The sequence below is a fragment of the Microcaecilia unicolor genome, chromosome 2 (assembly GCF_901765095.1).
Source record: "Microcaecilia unicolor chromosome 2, aMicUni1.1, whole genome shotgun sequence".
NCBI classification, from domain to species: Eukaryota; Metazoa; Chordata; class Amphibia; order Gymnophiona; family Siphonopidae; genus Microcaecilia; species Microcaecilia unicolor.
The window spans coordinates 348,268,564-348,289,301 of NC_044032.1; the positions used below are offsets into that span (position 1 = coordinate 348,268,564).

Sequence of the window (20,738 nt, forward strand, 5' to 3'; positions counted from 1 at the left end):
TTGGAGACTGCCTGGAAGAATAGGAGAGAGGAGGACAAACGAGGACCTGAGCCACATGAGAGGAAAGGAGAGGGGGCTGATTGGGAGATGGAATCAGCTGAGGAGAGGGTGGAACACCTGAGGGAGGGGGTGGAGAATGGGGGGATGGAATGGGAGGAGTTGGAGCAGATAGGAGGAGAAGGTGTGGAAGAGGAAATGGAGGTGGGAGAGGAAGTGGCTGGAGAAGAGGAGTGACTTCTAGAGAAGAGCCCAAAGTATCAAGAAAGGAATAATAGTCAGGAGAGATCCGGTGGGTGGTTGTCAAGAGGTAAAGTGTTGACAAGTGAGGGTGGTGGATCTTTAAAAGCCTGGCTAGCAGAACTGTGGTTAAAGCCTGTCTAGCTGAACTTTGTGGGAAGTCTGGCTAGCCGAGCTGGATGTGAAGCCTGGCTAGCAGAACTGTGTTCAAAGCCTGACTAGCTGAACTTTGTGGGAAGTCTGGCTGCTGGGTTTGAAGCCTGGCTAGCGGAACTGTGTTCAAAGCCTGACTAGCTGAACTTTGTGGGAAGTCTGGCTAGCCGAGCGGGGTTTGAAGCCTGGCTAGCAGAACTGTGTTCAAAGCCTGACTAGCTGAACTTTGTGGGAAGTCTGGCTAGCCGAGCTGGGTTTGAAGCCTGGCTAGCAGAACTGAGTTTAAAGTCTAACTAGCTGAACTTTGTTTAAAAGACTAGCAAGTGGTACTGTGTTGCACCGCCTTGCTAGCGGAACTGTGTGGCAGTGAGAGCGAACTGCACGGACGAGTGTGGAATCGGAAGCGGACAGCACGGATAAGTGAGAGAGACAACTACGCAGCCGGGAGGAGCGGCTGACATATGGTGGCAGTGGTGGGATAACAGTGAACCTTCACGGAGGAGGAGGAGAGGCCCCTGGAAGGCCGAGGGAGGGCCAGACCTGACCCATCGAGTAACCAGAGCGAGGTGGTGGTGGCCGGGAGATTCCTGAAGCCCGTCGAGGGGGCCAACGCTGACAAAGGCGCATTACTCGCCTACCCAGGTAAAGGGTACCTAGGGAGGAGGCGAGGGAGGATATAATAAACGGGGAGGCACAGGGCCTGTGAACTATAAAAGATTTTTGTGAAAGTCCGCACTTGGGTGGCTGTTTTTTTTTGTTTCCCCGCAGATACCCTGGAGCCGGTGGACAAGATGGATCCCAAAGAACTGTTTGCGTTTATGACACACCAATTTCAGAAGCAGCAGGAAATGGCTCATCAACTTTTGGAGGACTCGTTAGCTGCTTCCCGAGCCCAGCAACAGCCACTTTTGGATTTATTTCAAGAATTGCTGCGTAGTGGAGGCGGACTGCAGGGAGCAGGACTGAACTTGAGGCCCATCCGTGTGGAGGAAGGAGCGGGGACTGCTGGGCTTCCTGGGGTAAACTGGCTGCCTTGGGGTAAGCTAACTGACTCAGACAATATTGAGGATTACTTGGGAGCGTTTGAAAGGGTGGCTACGGCCGCCGGCTGGCCCCAAGAGCAATGGACCATTAGGTTGGCACCCGCCCTATCTGGGAGGGCTCTGGCTGCTTTTCGGGCGCTCCCTACCCCGGAAATAGCTGATTATGCGAAACTGAAAGAAGCTATTCTGGATAGGTATGGGCTAAATCGTCAGACTTATAGGAGGAGATTTCGGGAGTGGAGGTGGACAGAGGGGGAGACACCTAGAGCACTGCTGCAAAAACTTTTAGATTTAGCGGGCAAGTGGCTAGAACCAGAGAAGAGATCTGTTAATCAAGTGTTCCAGGATGTAGTACTGGAGCAATTTTTAGAAGCTTTGCCTAATGCTCTTAGGGTGGATCTAGTGAGGAAGGGGTGTGGGACCCTGGATGAAGCAGTCAGGAGTATGGAGAATTTCTTAGAGTCCCAGCATTGTGGTGAAAAGGGAGGGCAGTTAGGTGAAAGGAGGCAGTTAAGCTTGGGGTTTAAGCCTTCATCTACTGAGGAGAGGGTGTGTTATAGGTGTGGATGCAAAGGGCACTTGAGAAGGGACTGTGCTGCGAAGTTAGGGCTTACCTCTTATTCTCAGGGTGCCGTGGCTGAGCAACTTAAGCAGACGGTAGAGATCTTGGGGGCCAAGGTCACTGGCTTGTTAGATTCAGGAGCTGATCAAACGATGCTGTCCCAGGGTTTGTGGGAGAGAATAAAAGGAAAGGGGAAAGGGTGTTTGAACAAGAAGAGGCAAGAGGTAGGCATTCAGTGTGTGCATGGAGAAGTAACTAAATACCCTTTGCAGCGAGTTAGTATAACAGGGCCTTTGGGTAGACACTGGATCTGGGTGGCTATCTTACCCTGTCTTCCTCAGGATCTTATTTTAGGAAGAGACTGGCCTGCTTTTTCTCACTGTTTAAGGGAGAAGGAGGGGTTGGTGGTTACAAGGGCTCAGGAGAGGGAGCAGAAGGATAGAGGGAAGGCATTAGCACAGATATTTCCCTTTCATGATGATGTGTTAGAGAGGCCCGGAAAGACGCGGGGGGAAGGAAGGGTAAAAAAACTAGCGCGTAGGGGGAGAGCGCAGATGTTGGAAGGAATGAGGCACACGGAGGACTTCCCTAAAAGGCCCGGGGAGTTGTTGGAGCAGTTTCCTTCTTTTCTTAAGGAACAGGAATCGGACCCTACACTGCAGTATGCATGGGAGAGGGCCAGGGAAGAAGGGAGAAGGACACAGGGACCAGCTTTTATTATTGAGAAGGGCTTATTGTTTAGGGTAACAAAAGCCAGAGAAGGGGAGCCGTTGGTGAAGCAGTTATTAGTCCCTCGGGGGTTTCGGGAGGTGATAATACGAGTAGCCCATGATCACCCATTGGGAGGACATAAAGGGACGCAGAACACCGTAAAACAACTGCTAGGTCGGTTTTATTGGCCTGGGGTGTATAAGGAAGTGGAGGCTTACTGTGATTCCTGTGGGTTATGTCAGAAGGTGGCGGAAAGAGGGCCAGGGCCAGTACCCTTACATCCGCTTCCTCGGATTGGGGTTCCATTAGGGCGAATTGCTATGGATATTATAGGCCCACTTATTAGGTCCACAAGAGGGTTTAAGTATATTCTGGTGATCATGGATATGGCTACGCGGTTCCCATGGGCAGTGCCTCTGCGTAATCTATCAGCCAAGGTGATTGCAGCAGAGCTTATTAGGCTGTTTTGTGAGGTGGGGTTTCCTAGGGAGGTATTGACTGACCGAGGAACGAATTTCAGGTCGGGCACACTTACCCAAGTATGGGAAGCTTTTGGTATTGTTCATATTAACACCTCGGCATACCATCCCCAAACTAATGGGCTAGTGGAAAGGTTTAATAAAACCTTGAAGGCCTTGTTGAGGAAAGGATTAGGCTCTCACTATGAAAATTGGGACCAACTACTGCCGTTTGCTCTATATGTGAGCCGAGAATGTGTTCAGTCCTCTCTTGGGGTTTCGCCCTTTGAGCTGATGTATGGGCGAGCTCCGAGGGGGGTGCTTGACATGGTAAAAGAACAGTGGGTCCCACCGGGGCAGGGAGATAAGACAGTGGTCTCATATCTGTATGACTTGAAGGGGCGGTTACAGAGATTAGGGGCGTTATCTAGGGAAAATCTCAGGAGAGCCCAGGAGTATCAGAAAGAGAGGTATGATAAAGGGACTCAGGAAAGGTCATTTGAAGAAGGGGATAAAGTTCTGGTCAGGATCCCGGATGGTCCTCATAAATTTACTAGTAGATGGAGGGGACCCTGTACAGTGAAGAGGCAGTTGGGGCCCGTGACATATGAAGTGAGGAATGAACGGGGGAAAAATCAAACCTATCATGTTAATTTGTTGAAACCTTGGATAGAGAGGAAGGTCTTTGTGGGGAAGGTATGGGAGGAAGAGGAGGAAGACTTAGGGCCTCAAATTTCGGAAATCTTTAGCCCCAAAGAGCCAGTGGTGGGGGAAGGGCTAGAGAATCAACAGAAGGAACAGATTCAGGCTCTTTTGAGAGAATTTCAAGATGTGCTTACGTCTTGCCCTGGTGAGACACATCTGATAACTCATAATGTGATTACAGAAAAAAGGAGGGTGGTGCGACAGAAACCTCATGATAATATTGCACGACTGTAAATATATCACAATAAATAATGTGAAAGAAAAATGTTTAGTTTAGAATATATTAGCAGATACTCGGATAGAGAAACACCGAACAGTATAAATAAATGATAAACAAAAGACATAGGTCATGCTAATAAAACATCGACATATCAACATATGTATTTATCCTAATCTTATAATGAAAAAACATAAAGTTTAAACAAGGAAAACACTTTAAACGTCATGATCTGACACTGTTTAGAAACTACATTTATAAAAAAAACTATTTTTAATTTTACATATTAATTATAATCATAATACAATGAAAATAAAATAAAAATCAAACCTCTGAAAAGAAGCTGATTGGCTTGGATAAATCCTTTTTGTATGCACGTGGTTATATAACAGTTTAATCACTGTAAAAGGATAAAAATATATAATACTAATAAGGATAAGATTCCTATTATCTTATAAAAATGTTAATTAGTTGAAATGGACTCATTCCGTATATAATCATCATCTTTATACAAAACTCAGGTGTAACACATGTATTTATGTCTAATTCAGGAAATTGCCTAAAAAAACTAATATAATGTGCCGTGCACCTATAATGCCTAAAACTACAGGATGTAGATCATTCACAGAGATCATTTCAAACAGAGGAATAAAAGGTATATATTACCCATTCAATGCTAGCTCAGTACCATCGAGATGTAAAATGGACGAGAGAGCTATACTGCGGGGGCGGCAGGTGGAAGCAGACCTCGGCTGGCGGGGGTTGGGGTCCCCCGCCAGCAAAAGTAAGCAACGGCAGCGGGGGAGGGTTGATGGCGGGAGGGGGGGTCCAGGGCAAAATCTGGCGGGGGCCCAGGCCCCTGAGGCCCCACGCAGATACGCCCCTGTGTCAAACTACTAGGTGGGCCAATGGGAGGAGCCGACTAGAGCAGAAGCTGCTTTCGTAGCAGAGTCAATAAGTAGAAATAAATCAAAACATAGAAAGACAATAAGATGATACCTTTTTATTGGACTAACTTAATACATGATATGTTTAGCTTTCAAAGGTACCCTTGTCTTATATGAGAACCAGAGAGAGCAGGGTGGTTGGGAGACAGGGTTGACAGATGGCTTGTCTTTAGCATCTGGCTTCTTCTCCAGTATAGCACCATTCTTCACACATTTTACATTGAATGATATATACCACATGTGATGTCAGCCTTGTAAGCGTTTCAATGGGAGCAGCTGAGTTCAGAGCAGAAGCCATTTTTGTAGCGGAGTCAGAAAGCAAGAGCCAGTGATGTGAGACTTCTGGGAAGGTCAATGGGAATAGCTGAGTCAGAAGCAGAAGCTGTGTTTGCAGCAGAGTCCGAAAACAGGAGCCACTGGTATCAGACTAAAAAACAGAGAAGAGAACAGATAATAATACAGAGTGCAACATCAGTATAACAACATCTCATGCCACAACTGAGTGGTCAGTTAAATGTTCAGTAATGATGAGATCACCTTTTGGTGGGGGACAATGGGAAGAGCGGACGCATGAGCAGAAGCTTCTTTTGTAGCAGAGAGCAGGAAGCAGTGATGTTAGACTTCTGGATGGGTCAATGGGAGGAGCTAAGTCTCCAGCAGAAGCTGCTTTCCTAGCAGAGTCAGAAAGCAGGAAGCAGTGATGTTAGACTTCTGGATGGGTCAATGGGAGGAGTCAAGTCCTTAGCAGAAGTTGCTTTTGTGGCAGCATCAGAATGTAAGAGCTTGTGATGTCACATTAGTAGGTGGGCCAACGAGAGGAACCAACTCAGGAGCCAAAGCAGCTTTTGTTACACAGACAGAGAGCAGGAGCCAATGATGTCAGTCTTCAGGGCAGGTGAATGGGAGGTGCCAAATCAGGGGCAAAAGCTGGTTTTGCAGCAGAGTCAGAAAATAGGAGCCATTGCTTGCAAACTATAAAAAAGAGAAGAGAGCAGGTAACAATACAGAGTCAACTACCAACGCCAGTACAGCATCTCACGCAGCAGGACTGGGTAGTCAATTAAATATCCAGTATAGATGAGATCACCCTTCTGGCTGTCCAATGGGAGGAGCTGATTCAGGAGAAGAAGCTGCTTTGTCAGTGATGTCAAACTACTAGGTGGGCCAATGGGAGGAGCCAGTGGGACTAACTTAATACATGATATGTTTAGCTTTCAAAGGTACCCTTCTTCTTCAGATTGTAAATAAGCAAATGTTGACAAATATCAGAATATATCATTGAAACACAAACTCATTCCAATGACAGTCTCACAGGAAGAGGGAGGGGTGTCTTATATGAGAACCAGAGAGAGCAGGGTGGTTGGGAGACAGGGTTAGACAGATGGCTGATAAGAGAGTAACAAAACAGTTTATATTGGGATAGAAAGCCCAGATCTTTGTTAAGCCCTGTCTGGTGGGTGTCAAAATATTTCATCATTTTCACTTCAAAGATCTTACATTCCTGGATTATCTTAATATTTCCTTTTAGTATTCTTACCATAAGATGATTGATGCAGTGCTCTGGTTTTGTAAGGTGCTGTTCCACAGAGATGGCATCCCGGTTGAAATTGGAATATTTAATATTATGTCTATGCAAATTGAGCCTTGTCTTTAGCATCTGGCTTCTTCTCCAGTATAGCACCATTCTTCACACATTTTACATTGAATGATATATACCACATGTGATGTCAGCCTTGTAAGCGTTTCAATGGGAGCAGCTGAGTTCAGAGCAGAAGCCATTTTTGTAGCGGAGTCAGAAAGCAAGAGCCAGTGATGTGAGACTTCTGGGAAGGTCAATGGGAATAGCTGAGTCAGAAGCAGAAGCTGTGTTTGCAGCAGAGTCCGAAAACAGGAGCCACTGGGTATCAGACTAAAAACAGAGAAGAGAACAGATAATAATACAGAGTGCAACATCAGTATAACAACATCTCATGCCACAACTGAGTGGTCAGTTAAATGTTCAGTAATGATGAGATCACCTTTTGGTGGGGACAATGGGAAGAGCGGACGCATGAGCAGAAGCTTCTTTTGTAGCAGAGAGCAGGAAGCAGTGATGTTAGACTTCTGGATGGGTCAATGGGAGGAGCTAAGTCTCCAGCAGAAGCTGCTTTCCTAGCAGAGTCAGAAAGCAGGAAGCAGTGATGTTAGACTTCTGGATGGGTCAATGGGAGGAGTCAAGTCCTTAGCAGAAGTTGCTTTTGTGGCAGCATCAGAATGTAAGAGCTTGTGATGTCACATTAGTAGGTGGGCCAACGAGAGGAACCAACTCAGGAGCCAAAGCAGCTTTTGCTACACAGACAGAGAGCAGGAGCCAATGATGTCAGTCTTCAGGGCAGGTGAATGGGAGGTGCCAAATCAGGGGCAAAAGCTGGTTTTGCAGCAGAGTCAGAAAATAGGAGCCATTGCTTGCAAACTATAAAAAAGAGAAGAGAGCAGGTAACAATACAGAGTCAACTACCAACGCCAGTACAGCATCTCACGCAGCAGGACTGGGTAGTCAATTAAATATCCAGTATAGATGAGATCACCCTTCTGGCTGTCCAATGGGAGGAGCTGATTCGGGAGAAGAAGCTGCTTTTGTCAGTGATGTCAAACCAGGGGCGTATCTGGACTCCGGCGGTAGGGGGGGGCCAGAGCCAGAGGGAGGGGGCACATTTTAGCCCCCCCCCCCCGCCGCCGAGTCCCCACCGCCGAGCCCCCACCGCCACCAATGACTCTCTCCACCCCCCTCCCGCCGCCAACCCTCCCCCGCTGCCGTTGCTACTTTTGCTGGCGGGGGACCCCAACCCCCGCCAGCCGAGGTCTGCTTCCACCTGCCGCTGCCGTAAAAACTTCTTCTTCAGCCGGCGGGGGACCCCAAACCCCCGCCAGCCGCCCCGCGGTGTTTAAAATTCATCTTCGGCCTCCGTGGCCGTGCTGCTCTGATAGGCGCTGTTGAAATCCACTTCGGAGTCTGACGTCGTTGTACGTTGTACGTGCTGCGACGTCAGACTCCGAAGTGGATTTCAACAGCGCCTATCAGAGCAGCACGGCCACGGAGGCCGAAGATGAATTTTAAACACCGCGGGGCGGCTGGCGGGGGTTTGGGGTCCCCCGCCGGCTGAAGAAGAAGTTTTTACGGCAGCGGCAGGTGGAAGCAGACCTCGGCTGGCGGGGGGTGGGGTCCCCCGCCAGCAAAAGTAAGCAACGGCAGCGGGGGAGGGTTGATGGCGGGAGGGGGGTCCAGGGCAAAATCTGCGGGGGCCCAGGCCCCTGAGGCCCCACGCAGATACGCCCCTGTGTCAAACTACTAGGTGGGCCAATGGGAGGAGCCGACTAGAGCAGAAGCTGCTTTCGTAGCAGAGTCAATAAGTAGAAATAAATCAAAACATAGAAAGACAATAAGATGATACCTTTTTATTGGACTAACTTAATACATGATATGTTTAGCTTTCAAAGGTACCCTTCTTCTTCAGATTGTAAATAAGCAAATGTTGACAAATATCAGAATATATCATTGAAACACAAACTCATTCCAATGACAGTCTCACAGGAAGAGGGAGGGATGTCTTATATGAGAACCAGAGAGAGCAGGGTGGTTGGGAGACAGGGTTAGACAGATGGCTGATAAGAGAGTAACAAAACAGTTTTATATTGGGATAGAAAGCCCAGATCTTTGTTAAGCCCTGTCTGGTGGGTGTCAAAATATTTCATCATTTTCACTTCAAAGATCTTACATTCCTGGATTATCTTAATATTTCCTTTTAGTATTCTTACCATAAGATGATTGATGCAGTGCTCTGGTTTTGTAAGGTGCTGTTCCACAGAGATGGCATCCCGGTTGAAATTGGAATATTTAATATTATGTCTATGCAAATTGAGCCTTGTCTTTAGCATCTGGCTTCTTCTCCAGTATAGCACCATTCTTCACACATTTTACATTGAATGATATATACCACATGTGATGTCAGCCTTGTAAGCGTTTCAATGGGAGCAGCTGAGTTCAGAGCAGAAGCCATTTTTGTAGCGGAGTCAGAAAGCAAGAGCCAGTGATGTGAGACTTCTGGGAAGGTCAATGGGAATAGCTGAGTCAGAAGCAGAAGCTGTGTTTGCAGCAGAGTCCGAAAACAGGAGCCACTGATATCAGACTAAAAAACAGAGAAGAGAACAGATAATAATACAGAGTGCAACATCAGTATAACAACATCTCATGCCACAACTGAGTGGTCAGTTAAATGTTCAGTAATGATGAGATCACCTTTTGGTGGGGGACAATGGGAAGAGCGGACGCATGAGCAGAAGCTTCTTTTGTAGCAGAGAGCAGGAAGCAGTGATGTTAGACTTCTGGATGGGTCAATGGGAGGAGCTAAGTCTCCAGCAGAAGCTGCTTTCCTAGCAGAGTCAGAAAGCAGGAAGCAGTGATGTTAGACTTCTGGATGGGTCAATGGGAGGAGTCAAGTCCTTAGCAGAAGTTGCTTTTGTGCAGCATCAGAATGTAAGAGCTTGTGATGTCACATTAGTAGGTGGGCCAACGAGAGGAACCAACTCAGGAGCCAAAGCAGCTTTTGCTACACAGACAGAGAGCAGGAGCCAATGATGTCAGTCTTCAGGGCAGGTGAATGGGAGGTGCCAAATCAGGGGCAAAAGCTGGTTTTGCAGCAGAGTCAAAAAATAGGAGCCATTGCTTGCAAACTATAAAAAAGAGAAGAGAGCAGGTAACAATACAGAGTCAACTACCAACGCCAGTACAGCATCTCACGCAGCAGGACTGGGTAGTCAATTAAATATCCAGTATAGATGAGATCACCCTTCTGGCTGTCCAATGGGAGGAGCTGATTCGGGAGAAGAAGCTGCTTTTGTCAGTGATGTCAAACCAGGGGCGTATCTGGACTCCAGCGGTAGGGGGGCCAGAGCCAGAGGGAGGGGGCACATTTTAGCCCCCCCCCCCCCGCCGCCGAGTCCCCACCGCCGAGCCCCCACCGCCACCAATGACTCTCTCCACCCCCCTCCCGCCGCCAACCCTCCCCCGCTGCCGTTGCTTACTTTTGCTGGCGGGGGACCCCAACCCCCGCCAGCCGAGGTCTGCTTCCACCTGCCGCTGCCGTAAAAACTTCTTCTTCAGCCGGCGGGGGACCCCAAACCCCCGCCAGCCGCCCCGCGGTGTTTAAAATTCATCTTCGGCCTCCGTGGCCGTGCTGCTCTGATAGGCGCTGTTGAAATCCACTTTGGAGTCTGACGTCGTTGTACGTTGTACGTGCTGCGACGTCAGACTCCGAAGTGGATTTCAACAGCGCCTATCAGAGCAGCACGGCCACGGAGGCCGAAGATGAATTTTAAACACCGCGGGGCGGCTGGCGGGGGTTTGGGGTCCCCCGCCGGCTGAAGAAGAAGTTTTTACGGCAGCGGCAGGTGGAAGCAGACCTCGGCTGGCGGGGGTTGGGGTCCCCCGCCAGCAAAAGTAAGCAACGGCAGCGGGGGAGGGTTGATGGCGGGAGGGGGGTCCAGGGCAAAATCTGCGGGGGCCCAGGCCCCTGAGGCCCCACGCAGATACGCCCCTGTGTCAAACTACTAGGTGGGCCAATGGGAGGAGCCGACTAGAGCAGAAGCTGCTTTCGTAGCAGAGTCAATAAGTAGAAATAAATCAAAACATAGAAAGACAATAAGATGATACCTTTTTATTGGACTAACTTAATACATGATATGTTTAGCTTTCAAAGGTACCCTTCTTCTTCAGATTGTAAATAAGCAAATGTTGACAAATATCAGATATATCATTGAAACACAAACTCATTCCAATGACAGTCTCACAGGAAGAGGGAGGGATGTCTTATATGAGAACCAGAGAGAGCAGGGTGGTTGGGAGACAGGGTTAGACAGATGGCTGATAAGAGAGTAACAAAACAGTTTATATTGGGATAGAAAGCCAGATCTTTGTTAAGCCCTGTCTGGTGGGTGTCAAAATATTTCATCATTTTCACTTCAAAGATCTTACATTCCTGGATTATCTTAATATTTCCTTTTAGTATTCTTACCATAAGATGATTGATGCAGTGCTCTGGTTTTGTAAGGTGCTGTTCCACAGAGATGGCATCCCGGTTGAAATTGGAATATTTAATATTATGTCTATGCAAATTGAGCCTTGTCTTTAGCATCTGGCTTCTTCTCCAGTATAGCACCATTCTTCACACATTTTACATTGAATGATATATACCACATGTGATGTCAGCCTTGTAAGCGTTTCAATGGGAGCAGCTGAGTTCAGAGCAGAAGCCATTTTTGTAGCGGAGTCAGAAAGCAAGAGCCAGTGATGTGAGACTTCTGGGAAGGTCAATGGGAATAGCTGAGTCAGAAGCAGAAGCTGTGTTTGCAGCAGAGTCCGAAAACAGGAGCCACTGATATCAGACTAAAAAACAGAGAAGAGAACAGATAATAATACAGAGTGCAACATCAGTATAACAACATCTCATGCCACAACTGAGTGGTCAGTTAAATGTTCAGTAATGATGAGATCACCTTTTGGTGGGGGACAATGGGAAGAGCGGACGCATGAGCAGAAGCTTCTTTTGTAGCAGAGAGCAGGAAGCAGTGATGTTAGACTTCTGGATGGGTCAATGGGAGGAGCTAAGTCTCCAGCAGAAGCTGCTTTCCTAGCAGAGTCAGAAAGCAGGAAGCAGTGATGTTAGACTTCTGGATGGGTCAATGGGAGGAGTCAAGTCCTTAGCAGAAGTTGCTTTTGTGGCAGCATCAGAATGTAAGAGCTTGTGATGTCACATTAGTAGGTGGGCCAACGAGAGGAACCAACTCAGGAGCCAAAGCAGCTTTTGCTACACAGACAGAGAGCAGGAGCCAATGATGTCAGTCTTCAGGGCAGGTGAATGGGAGGTGCCAAATCAGGGGCAAAAGCTGGTTTTGCAGCAGAGTCAAAAAATAGGAGCCATTGCTTGCAAACTATAAAAAGAGAAGAGAGCAGGTAACAATACAGAGTCAACTACCAACGCCAGTACAGCATCTCACGCAGCAGGACTGGGTAGTCAATTAAATATCCAGTATAGATGAGATCACCCTTCTGGCTGTCCAATGGAGGAGCTGATTCGGGAGAAGAAGCTGCTTTTGTCAGTGATGTCAAACCAGGGGCGTATCTGGACTCCGGCGGTAGGGGGGGCCAGAGCCAGAGGGAGGGGGCACATTTTAGCCCCCCCCCCCGCCGCCGAGTCCCCACCGCCGAGCCCCCACCGCCACCAATGACTCTCTCCACCCCCCTCCCGCCGCCAACCCTCCCCCGCTGCCGTTGCTTACTTTTGCTGGCGGGGGACCCCAACCCCCGCCAGCCGAGGTCTGCTTCCACCTGCCGCTGCCGTAAAAACTTCTTCTTCAGCCGGCGGGGGACCCCAAACCCCCGCCAGCCGCCCCGCGGTGTTTAAAATTCATCTTCGGCCTCCGTGGCCGTGCTGCTCTGATAGGCGCTGTTGAAATCCACTTCGGAGTCTGACGTCGGTGTACGTTGTACGTGCTGCGACGTCAGACTCCGAAGTGGATTTCAACAGCGCCTATCAGAGCAGCACGGCCACGGAGGCCGAAGATGAATTTTAAACACCGCGGGGCGGCTGGCGGGGGTTTGGGGTCCCCCGCCGGCTGAAGAAGTTTTTACGGCAGCGGCAGGTGGAAGCAGACCTCGGCTGGCGGGGGTTGGGGTCCCCCGCCAGCAAAAGTAAGCAACGGCAGCGGGGGAGGGTTGATGGCGGGAGGGGGGTCCAGGGCAAAATCTGCGGGGGCCCAGGCCCCTGAGGCCCCCGCAGATACGCCCCTGTGTCAAACTACTAGGTGGGCCAATGGGAGGAGCTGACTAGAGCAGAAGCTGCTTTCGTAGCAGAGTCAATAAGTAGAAATAAATCAAAACATAGAAAGACAATAAGATGATACCTTTTTATTGGACTAACTTAATACATGATATGTTTAGCTTTCAAAGGTACCCTTCTTCTTCAGATTGTAAATAAGCAAATGTTGACAAATATCAGAATATATCATTGAAACACAAACTCATTCCAATGACAGTCTCACAGGAAGAGGGAGGGATGTCTTATATGAGAACCAGAGAGAGCAGGGTGGTTGGGAGACAGGGTTAGACAGATGGCTGATAAGAGAGTAACAAAACAGTTTATATTGGGATAGAAAGCCCAGATCTTTGTTAAGCCCTGTCTGGTGGGTGTCAAAATATTTCATCATTTTCACTTCAAAGATCTTACATTCCTGGATTATCTTAATATTTCCTTTTAGTATTCTTACCATAAGATGATTGATGCAGTGCTCTGGTTTTGTAAGGTGCTGTTCCACAGAGATGGCATCCCGGTTGAAATTGGAATATTTAATATTATGTCTATGCAAATTGAGCCTTGTCTTTAGCATCTGGCTTCTTCTCCAGTATAGCACCATTCTTCACACATTTTACATTGAATGATATATACCACATGTGATGTCAGCCTTGTAAGCGTTTCAATGGGAGCAGCTGAGTTCAGAGCAGAAGCCATTTTTGTAGCGGAGTCAGAAAGCAAGAGCCAGTGATGTGAGACTTCTGGGAAGGTCAATGGGAATAGCTGAGTCAGAAGCAGAAGCTGTGTTTGCAGCAGAGTCCGAAAACAGGAGCCACTGATATCAGACTAAAAAACAGAGAAGAGAACAGATAATAATACAGAGTGCAACATCAGTATAACAACATCTCATGCCACAACTGAGTGGTCAGTTAAATGTTCAGTAATGATGAGATCACCTTTTGGTGGGGGACAATGGGAAGAGCGGACGCATGAGCAGAAGCTTCTTTTGTAGCAGAGAGCAGGAAGCAGTGATGTTAGACTTCTGGATGGGTCAATGGGAGGAGCTAAGTCTCCAGCAGAAGCTGCTTTCCTAGCAGAGTCAGAAAGCAGGAAGCAGTGATGTTAGACTTCTGGATGGGTCAATGGGAGGAGTCAAGTCCTTAGCAGAAGTTGCTTTTGTGGCAGCATCAGAATGTAAGAGCTTGTGATGTCACATTAGTAGGTGGGCCAACGAGAGGAACCAACTCAGGAGCCAAAGCAGCTTTTGCTACACAGACAGAGAGCAGGAGCCAATGATGTCAGTCTTCAGGGCAGGTGAATGGGAGGTGCCAAATCAGGGGCAAAAGCTGGTTTTGCAGCAGAGTCAGAAAATAGGAGCCATTGCTTGCAAACTATAAAAAGAGAAGAGAGCAGGTAACAATACAGAGTCAACTACCAACGCCAGTACAGCATCTCACGCAGCAGGACTGGGTAGTCAATTAAATATCCAGTATAGATGAGATCACCCTTCTGGCTGTCCAATGGGAGGAGCTGATTCGGGAGAAGAAGCTGCTTTTGTCAGTGATGTCAAACCAGGGGCGTATCTGGACTCCGGCGGTAGGGGGGGCCAGAGCCAGAGGGAGGGGGCACATTTTAGCCCCCCCCCCCCCCCGCCGCCGAGTCCCCACCGCCGAGCCCCCACCGCCACCAATGACTCTCTCCACCCCCCTCCCGCCGCCAACCCTCCCCCGCTGCCGTTGCTTACTATTGCTGGCGGGGGACCCCAACCCCCGCCAGCCGAGGTCTGCTTCCACCTGCCGCTGCCGTAAAAACTTCTTCTTCAGCCGGCGGGGGACCCCAAACCCCCGCCAGCCGCCCCGCGGTGTTTAAAATTCATCTTCGGCCTCCGTGGCCGTGCTGCTCTGATAGGCGCTGTTGAAATCCACTTCGGAGTCTGACGTCGTTGTACACGTGCTGCGACGTCAGACTCCGAAGTGGATTTCTACAGCGCCTATCAGAGCAGCACGGCCACGGAGGCCGAAGATGAATTTTAAACACCGCGGGCGGCTGGCGGGGGTTTGGGGTCCCCCGCCGGCTGAAGAAGAAGTTTTTACGGCAGCGGCAGGTGGAAGCAGACCTCGGCTGGCGGGGGTTGGGGTCCCCCGCCAGCAAAAGTAAGCAACGGCAGCGGGGGAGGGTTGATGGCGGGAGGGGGGTCCAGGGCAAAATCTGCGGGGGCCCAGGCCCCTGAGGCCCCACGCAGATACGCCCCTGTGTCAAACTACTAGGTGGGCCAATGGGAGGAGCCGACTAGAGCAGAAGCTGCTTTCGTAGCAGAGTCAATAAGTAGAAATAAATCAAAACATAGAAAGACAATAAGATGATACCTTTTTATTGGACTAACTTAATACATGATATGTTTAGCTTTCAAAGGTACCCTTCTTCTTCAGATTGTAAATAAGCAAATGTTGACAAATATCAGAATATATCATTGAAACACAAACTCATTCCAATGACAGTCTCACAGGAAGAGGGAGGGATGTCTTATATGAGAACCAGAGAGAGCAGGGTGGTTGGGAGACAGGGTTAGACAGATGGCTGATAAGAGAGTAACAAAACAGTTTATATTGGGATAGAAAGCCCAGATCTTTGTTAAGCCCTGTCTGGTGGGTGTCAAAATATTTCATCATTTTCACTTCAAAGATCTTACATTCCTGGATTATCTTAATATTTCCTTTTAGTATTCTTACCATAAGATGATTGATGCAGTGCTCTGGTTTTGTAAGGTGCTGTTCCACAGAGATGGCATCCCGGTTGAAATTGGAATATTTAATATTATGTCTATGCAAATTGAGCCTTGTCTTTAGCATCTGGCTTCTTCTCCAGTATAGCACCATTCTTCACACATTTTACATTGAATGATATATACCACATTTGAAGATAAGCATGTGAAGGATCCCTTATGCTGAATGTTTTTCTCATGTGAGTGACTGTAGGATCATGTGCAATGTGTTGTTGGCACAGTTTGAAGCTAGGTGTATTGTAGGGGCATGTGCCATTCTCTTTTTGAGCTTCTATTGGGAGTTTGCTTTTCACTACTTTGTGTTTTAAATTAGGTGGGTGTCTGAAGGCCAGCACTGGTAGGGCTGGGAATATCTCTTTTAGCAATTCATCCTCCTGGAGTATAGTGGCTGTAGATCTCTTATAATTCTCACTTTTTCTAGTTCTGGTTTGTATATCACTACAAGAGGGATTCTCTCTGTGGCTTTTTCTTCCTGTATTGCAGTAGGTTTTCTCTAGGTATTTTAATGGAAGAGGCAATACCCTTGGAGATTATTCTGAGGTTGTTGATGGCGGCTATGTTCCCATGGATCCAGTCCCCGGCTTTTGCTGTGGAGGCGCAGGGGGCTGCTTAGGCGCACGCTGTTGACGAGAACGAGCGCGCTGGGGCTGTCCCTGTGCCTGTCGAGGCCTTCGGGCTGGCTGAGTGTACCTACGCTTGTTGTAGGCGTAGGGTGTAGCCTGCCAGGCCCGGGAAAAACGTCCACCTGCTGAGGTGGATGCTGAAGGCGCCCGGTGGGAGAACTTGTCGAGAGCGGTTTCCCGCTGGTGTAGTTGGTCCACCAACTGCTCGACCTTCTCGCCAAAGATGTTATCCCCCCGGCAAGGGACATCCGCCAGTCGTTGCTGGGTGCGGTTGTCCAGGTCAGAGGCACGCAGCCAGGAGAGTCTGCGCATCACTATACCTCGGGCCGCAGCTCGAGATGCCACATCACAGGTGTCATAGATACCCCTGGACAGGAACTTTCTGCACGCCTTCAGCTGCCTGACCACCTCCTGAAAGGGCCTGGACTGCTCCGGAGGGAGCTTATCGACCAGTTCCGCCAGTTGCTTCACATTGTTCTGCATGTGAATGCTCATGTAGAGCTGGTATGACTGGATGCGGGTCACGAGCATGGAAAATTGGTAGGCCTTCCTCCCAAACGAGTCCAGAGTGCGAGACTCCCGCCCCGGCGGCGCCGAGGCGGTATCCCTCCAACTCCGTGCTCTCTTGAGAGCAGAGTCCACGACCGCCGAGTCATGAGGCAATTGGGGCCGCATCAACTCTGGGTCAGAGTGGATCCTGTATTGGGACTCCACTTTCTTGGGGATGGTGGGGTTAGATAAGGGCTTCAGCCAGTTCTGAAGCAGTGTCTCTTTGAGGACATTGTGCAACGGCACCGTGGAAGACTCTCTAGGTGGTGATGGATAGTCGAGGACCTCGAGCATCTCAGCCCTCGGCTCATCCACAGAGACCACGTGGAAGGGAATGCAAATGACATGTCCCTGACGAAGGAGGCAAAGGAGAGGCTCTCAGGAGGCGAGAGCTTCCTCTCCGGTGAAGGAGTGGGGTCGGAGGGAAGGCCCTCAGACTCCTCTGAGGAGAAATATCTGGGGTCCTCCTCCTCCCCCCATGAGGCCTCTTTCCTCGGTGTCGGGACATGAGCTCTTGCAGCTCAGACCTGAACCGGGCCCGTCTCGACTGCAAGGAACCATGTCCTCGATGATGGCGTTGAGCGGTGGACTCCCGCGCTGGCGGGGATGAAGCTCCCTCCATCGACGTCGACAGGGATTCCACTTGCGTGGCGGTCGACACCGGTGCCGCAAGCGGCGTCGGTGTCGGAGGCCTCGGCATCGGGCTAGAGCACACCGGCGCCTCCATCAACGGCGCCAGGGGCGCAAGCACCCCCGGTGCCGGCAAAGCTTGGCGCATCAGCCCTTCCAGAATCCCTGGAAGGATGGCTCAGAGGCACTTGTCAAGGCCCGCTGTCGGGAAAGGCAGGGAGGCCGTGGTGGGTGTCGGTGCCGGAAGCTGCTCGGGTCCAGGAGACGGTACCGAAGCACCCATGGACTGACGCAGCGACACCTCTTCGACCGAGGGGGAACGCTCCTCTCGGCACTGCCACTTCCTCGGCGTCGAATCATCTCTGGAGGCGCCGGAGCTGGTGGTCCCGTGCGCCGTGGGCGACCGATGACGGTGCTTTTTGGCTTTCTTTCGGTGCCCGTCATCGGCGCTGGGCGGTAGAGATGAAGAGGAGATAGAACCCCCCCCCCCCCGGCCTCGAGGAATCGGTGTCTGACAGGGTTCGGTCCCGATGGCCCTGGGTAGAGGGAGTGGCCGGGTCCGCTCACCCCTGCCGTTCGCCGGCAGACCGGCGGGCCAACGGTACCTGTACTCCTGGGGTCGTGCCATCGTCGGTGCCGATTCATCGACATTGGTACCAAGATCCGGCCGTCGACACCGCTGACATTGACGTCGAGGGGCCGGCGCAAGTTCCAAAAAGACGGTCCCGAAGAACTTGCCTCGCCACCTGTGTCCGCTTCCGCAAGCCGAGACACAGGTGCACGTCTTGGTATTATGCTCCGGCCCAAGGCACTGGAAGGCACCAAGCGTGGGTATCGGTTTGCGAGATCTGCCGGCCGCACCAACCACATTTCTTGAATCCGCTCGGGAATCTTCGAGGACATCGACGGAAAAATCGCATCAGCGAAGTCAAAGTCGTCGATGGTGGCGGTGAAAAGCACACCCGAAAAAGAAAACGATCGCGCGGCCGCAACGAGGCGCCCCCGCGGCTACAAGACGACAAGGGGACAAACTTTTTCCTTTTTCTTTTTTTTTTTTTTACAGAAGAAAGAAAAAATACGCGAACGCGTTCGTAAAGAGAAAAAACTCGCGGCTAGGCCGCAATCCGGTTTCCGGGGCTGACAGAGAGAGAGATGGTAACACGTCTCTCTCCAACGCAGAATAGAAAAAACCTGAGCGGGAAACGGTCGCACACGGGCGGGAAGACGGCCGTGCATGCGCGGTGGGCGTGCCCTGCGTGCGGGACCCGCCCGTGAAGTTTTGTTCTGGTTGGTGGGGCTGCCGTGGACGTCAACCCAGTCGTGAGAACAAGCAGCCTGCTTGTCCTCGGAGAAACATAGTTACTCCCTTATCTGGATGTCCTTCTCACCTGCTTGACAGGCTTATTTTTCGCCTGCGTTCTTGCAACCATCTGCAATTTGTAAGTGTGGTGAAAATATGTACAACTTGAACAGAATTATTGGAAATTTATGTTTTTCATAATTTGATTTGTGTTTACTTTTATCTTATTATGATTTCTTGCTAAATCGTACTTTTGATTTTTGTATTTTTGCTTGTTAATTTTGTGATATTCTATGCTGTAAATTTATTGTAAATCGTATTAACCCATATTGGGGTATAGCGTGTCTGTAAGTATTATATTGGTATTAGTATTGTATCTGGCTAACCCTTACTGTTGTGCTGAGATTTCTGGCTTTCTGTTTTGTTTAATTTTTCTGTGCTGGGGGGGGGGGGGGGGTGGGCGCGCTGTTGAGCACCATGTGAGAAGGTTGTGTTTTAGATAAGCTCCCATCAAAGTCAATATAACTTTGAAAAATTAAGATGGATAGGGATGCAAAATAAGACCGGTATTATTATAATGGCTCTGAATCGCTCCCTGGTGCAACTTCATCTGAGTACTGCATGCAGTCTGGTTGCTGTATCTCAAAAAGATATAGCAGAATTAGAAAAGGTTCAAAGCAAAGAAGAGTGACAAAAATGATAAAGGGGATGGAACTCCTCCCATATGAGGGAAGGCTAAAGAGATTAGGCTCTTCAGCTTGGAAAACAGACATCTGAGGGGGGATATGATTGAAGAGTATAAAATCCTGAGTGATGTAGAATGGGTATAAGTGAATCAATATTTCACTCTTTCAAAAAGTACACAGTGTGATAGTCACATCCAGGATAGTTGGGTTAAGGCAGTTTCAGTTTGAACTACAAGTCCCAGAAGGCATTGCAGGCAAGGAGCCAGGGGGTGGGATGAAGAACCCGGACTGGACTCCTAGCTGCAATCGGGGAAGACATGGGTGTAAGCTGGCAGGATGTGTAGAGTGGCTGCCACTAGGGGGAAAGGGAGATAGGAAACCCTGTGTGCAGGAGTTCATCCTTAGTCTAATGTTTAACTCAGCTGCTATGGGTGTGGGAGAAGCTATTGAAAGGAGAATGATTGGTTGTGAGAGCAAAAGGCAGGGATTGATTAGGCAGGTGGGAAGGAGTCCCAGGGGAGTGCAGTTCAGGAGGAGAGAAGCAGTTGCAGGCTGAAACTCCTTGGGCAAGAGAGGTCCCTAAAGTACTGAAGCAGGCTGAAATCCCTTGGGTGTGAGGAAGTCCCTATTGAAACCTCTTGAAAGTAAAGGCTGCTTTGTGATTGAACTGGGATGATGAACTGATTGAACTGTTTGTCTTGGGAATTGAACTACTGTTTACTGTGCACTGGATAAGGAGCCCAGACTGAAGCTGTGAACCTGTATTGAATCCTGGTAGGTGCTGGCAGCCTACTGCTTAAAGGGGACTATTTGCCACACACTTTCAGGTGGCTTACATGTGCTTAGGATTAAAGGTGAATGCTGCTGTTGGAACTATGTATCAGGTCTACTAGAAAACTGCATGGAATAAAGCCTTAAAATTGAAGTTGCTGGTGGACATTTGTTTCTTGATTGTACCGGGAGCGCTCTCCCTGGTGACAATAGACTAGGGGACACGCAAATTACATGGAAATATTATTTCACTCAAAGAATAGTTAAGCTCTGGAACTCGCTGCTGGAGGATGTGGTAATGGCAGTTAACGTATCTGGATTAAAAAAAAAAGGTTTGGACATGTTCCTGGATGAAAAGTCCATAGTCTGTCATTGAGATAGATATGAGGAAGCCACTGTTTGCCCTGGGTTTGGTAGCATGGAATGTTGCTGTTATTTGGGTTTCTGCCAGGTACTTGTATAACCTGCATTGGCCACTGCTGGAAGCAGAATACTGGGCTAGGTGGACCATTTGTCTGACACAGTTGCCTATTCTTAT

The 20,738-nt window shown here is 49.3% G+C and overlaps 2 long non-coding RNA genes across 3 annotated transcripts; both read right to left on the reverse strand.

The window, feature by feature from the left end:
• Positions 1-5,233: 5,233 nt before the first annotated feature.
• LOC115462460 lies at positions 5,234-6,920 on the reverse strand. Its single transcript, XR_003940859.1, has 3 exons — positions 6,571-6,920; positions 5,571-6,005; positions 5,234-5,460 (listed from the first exon to the last, which is right to left on the reverse strand). It is a non-coding gene; the product is annotated as an uncharacterized LOC115462460 (long non-coding RNA).
• Positions 6,921-7,082: 162 nt separating this feature from the next.
• On the reverse strand, positions 7,083-15,789 carry LOC115462461. 2 transcript variants are annotated; one of them, XR_003940860.1, is made up of 7 exons: positions 15,589-15,789; positions 13,816-14,250; positions 13,335-13,705; positions 11,565-11,999; positions 11,084-11,454; positions 8,829-9,199; positions 7,083-7,485 (listed from the first exon to the last, which is right to left on the reverse strand). It is a non-coding gene; the product is annotated as an uncharacterized LOC115462461 (long non-coding RNA). The 2 variants fall into 2 exon arrangements; XR_003940861.1 differs by lacking the exons at positions 7,083-7,485; positions 8,829-9,199 and adding an exon at positions 9,568-9,743.
• Positions 15,790-20,738: the final 4,949 nt, after the last annotated feature.